The sequence below is a fragment of the Condylura cristata genome, unplaced genomic scaffold (assembly GCF_000260355.1).
Source record: "Condylura cristata isolate star-nosed mole 26May11 unplaced genomic scaffold, ConCri1.0 scaffold00027, whole genome shotgun sequence".
Classification (NCBI taxonomy): Eukaryota; Metazoa; Chordata; class Mammalia; order Eulipotyphla; family Talpidae; genus Condylura; species Condylura cristata.
In genome coordinates, this window is record NW_004567128.1 from 2516940 (window position 1) to 2520947 (window position 4008).

The window sequence follows — 4008 nt, forward strand, 5'->3', positions numbered from 1 at the left end:
TTGTTGAGACCATGGACAGCACACTTCACTAAATCCAGTTAAGGCCTCTATATGAGCTTTTAAGAACTGGAGTGTGGGTGCAGAAAACTCTTGTGGCTGCCCAAGTGAAAATCTAGTTAGTTCCCTTGTTTATTAAAACTGCCATCGACCTGCAGGTGAGTGTGTCAGCAATCTTAACCCTGCCTGGCCTGTCTGTAGTTACCTTTGCAAAGTCATTTCTGATAATAAAGCCCTTGTACATTTCATCTCATCTTAACATCTGCATCTTAGAAAAAAGATCTTAGAACAAACTCAATGTCTTTGAGGATTATAGCCTGGTTGGAGGCATACAGCCAGGGAAGTTGTCTTGAGGACATTTTTGGATGGCAGGCACGCTGCTTTTGGTTAGATTGCATGCATAGTTAAGGAGATTTTAGTAGAACTGGTGGATATTCTGGGGGGTCTGTAGAGCCTGCTGGGCTACTACCCTGTGTGTTGGTTGTGGGGTCACTTTACGTTTTAGGCTTATTACAAGTAATGATGCCACACATGATTTCATAGTTAAGGCATAAACTCTAAAATCATATATTATATGTGACTAAGGAGATTATTATGTCAACTCTATTCATGCAATTTAAGTTAAAAATACTGAATAATAACTTCTGTTTCTAGTGTAGTACTTCTTAGAAAGACCTGCTATCTTTTTTTTTTTTAAGATGTATTTATTCATACAGAACTAGGGTACAGGCCAGAGATGCGGAGGGTGAGAGACTTCACCAGAGACAGAGCAGGGAGCAGAACAGACAGATCGACGAAGTCCACTGCTGAGGGGAGCAGCGGGCGGGTCAGGAGAGGTCTGCCGCGCCATGTGATCACCTCCGGGGCCGGCGGGAATCGAACTCATGCGGAAGCGGCTTTAGATTCTCATTGCTGTGCTTTAACCCGCTGCGCCACCAGGGAGGGCCCAAGACCTGATATCTTAAGTGCTTGTTACAGACAGCTTAGAAATTCTTTCTTCCGTTATATTTTCTCCTCCTTTTGATACATTTTGTCAGGAATGATGGCATGACCATATACCTTCTTCATTCACACCACTCTTTCTTTGTGTAATTTTTGAAAGAACTTTTATGACAGCCAGCGATTACCTTGACTTAATTTAGCGCCATCCAGGCATATGTTAGGGCATGTACCGTGCTTGCCTGCTACTTGGCTTTGTGTTCTGCTTTCTCTCGCATTGGAATGATTCTGTGTTTAGGTTCTTTCCATTGGTTGCCTTGGATATAATGATACTGTCAGAATTTTGCTGCAGGTGCTAACAGGAGGGGACAATAGGCTGCCAGGCAGAGGCAGGGGAAGGGAATCTGGATTCCTGCACTTGCTGTAGCCTTGGCAAATTGTGCGCATTGCATGGGTCTGTGAAAATAACTTCTACCAGGAATTTGTGCAACAAGTAAACACAGACTGCTGGGAAAGTTAACAGGAGCAGAGGAATGAGGGAGCAAGCGAGAGGAGCCTGGGCACACACTGGGGGCACGAAGGGCATTGCATAGGCAGCACTCAGCCAGTGGCCAGATGCACCGGAGGGCTGAGATCAGAGGGAGCCACCTAGAGGATGCCAGGGCCCAGCAGAGTAAGCAGAGACATTGAATAGGGTAAGGAGCAGGGAAGGGGAAGATGGCCAAGGCCTGATTCGCATGCACCAGGAAGGGAGATGAGCTTTGGCGGGCCTTTGGGGAAATGTGTGCTTTCTCCTCAGTGACTGAAGGGTGCTAGCAAGTGCAAAAGCAGTCAGGCCTCAGGCTTTCTATGCAAAAATATCCTGTCATTCTTTTGTTGCTCGGAGAACATTGTAGAAAACTGATACCTTATTTATCCATGAAGGTTTCCATCCATCTGTCAGTTCCTCACAAATAAGAACACATTCCAGAAGTTTACTGGACACTTTCCATTAGCCTGCTAGCACTTTGATTCTGTTGTCATTCTTGGCTTCTGTTTGTAGTCAAATGTGAATGCTTCCTTCCATACTAATACAGGATTTTCTCTAGTAAGTATTCTTGTACAGAAAATGTACAAAACATACTTCTTTAATACAAAATAAACTATTTTTATATCCAACAGTTTCCCAAAAGTTAATTATTGTTTAATTGAGAGTGGTAGAAGTAGAAAAGTCAGAAGAACAAATATCTGTGACTTTTGCAGGGGAAGACTGAAAAAATTTCACTGCTCTCTAAAAATGCATACCACATTTTAAATAAAGAACAGACAAAAACAGGTATCCTTTCTCTTATAGATGGATGGAAAAGAGACCACAAGGAAAAATTAAGCATGTTAAAGGCCTAATTTTACACAGAGAAGGGAAAACAAAATGCAAGTTTCCAAACCCTGTCCTTCTATTTCATCTTCATCTTTGAAAAATACAGGTGAGTGTTCATAATCATTTTGAAAACTGACCTAATGGCTGTGTAAACATAAAGTCACTGAGACAGCAGTGTAGCTCTGACTCCAAGATTGTTTTAGTTTTCTTGTAAATATAATTAGGGTGGTATGCTTTTTCATTATGAATGTGAAAAGTGTGACTTGAATTTTCTTCAAGCATATCTGTGTGACTTGTATCCCATATGAGAAGATGTACTACACAGACTGGAATCTGCACCGGAAAGAGAACTGTGACAACAGCCACCATGATCACCATAGCTGTGGGGCACTTTTACTGTACCCAGCAGTGTGCTAAATGAGCTTTTCCTAGGTCGATGAATTAATCCCTATAATCTGATTAATTAGATGGAAGTGCTTTCAGCATTTATGAACATTGGGAGGCTAAAAACGTTTATAGAGCTAATGTGACTAGTTTCTCTCCCTCCAAAGGGCATTCTTTTAACCAAGGCAGATTATGTACCCAATAAGCTGAGTGGTGACTTGACCACACCAGAGCCTCTAATACATTTGATTTTACTAAAAGGATATCTAAAGTGTAGAGTGAGCTGAGTCAAAATGAACCAACTCTTTTAAGGATTTGATGTAGGGATAATTACTATGTGGCCTGGTCTTGTGATAGTTTATGTCCATCCGTCACTTGTTTAGGGAGAATTCCTTCACAAAGTAGGCAGTTTCTAGGCTAGTGCTACAGGAAATAAAGGACTGAAACATGTGTTCAGGCAACAGCAGTTTCAGCTCTAACATCCTGGAAATCCACACATGGGTATTGGAGCTCCAGAGTTGACAAACACTGTGAGTGGTAATGGTGCTCTTCCAGGATGTTTATACTTCATCACAGAAAAAAAAAATTAAAAATACACAGATATGTTGTGCCGTATATGTTTGTTTACATGGTTATAGATTATCTACATACACTACTGAGTTATTGCCTTAAGAGATCTTAAAGTAGACGTATAACCATGAGCAACAGAAATGTAGTAGAATTTTGTTAAGTAATGGGTTGAATATTGTCTTCTGGCTTTTAATAATACAAGAAATACAGTAGTGGTTTGTTTTCATGGTCTGGATCTTTAGTTTTTAAAATATTTTGAAAATTGTGATGACTTCATGCTACCATTAGCCAATTTTGAAGGGGGAAATGTACTTTTGTGGTGAGATTGACGGTTAACAGTAATGGATGTTAATCCATATTTAGACTGTTGTCTTAGTTTCGATTTTTAGTGGCTGATTTCTCCTCAAATCTGAGTGCATCAGTATTTTTTCAAACTGCATATTGTTACCTACTGGTGTTTTCTGATATTAATAATAGCTGATAATATTTAAAGAAATAAAATAGAAGCCAGAGTACATTAGTAATACAAATTGTTTTGAGAAACAAAACAATTTCACTCCTATACATTGCTCCAGATACATGAATTTGCACATCTGAACACACAGCTGAATATTGAGTCATGGCATGAAAGGTGGCAGTCGGACACTTTTGAAAGGACTCAATTAGATGCTCTTATTTTTACCCAGGACTCATCACTGTTAAAGAGCTTACACTGCAAGAAGGGTACACGTAGCTCTACTATTTTCTTGCTTTTTTCTGGG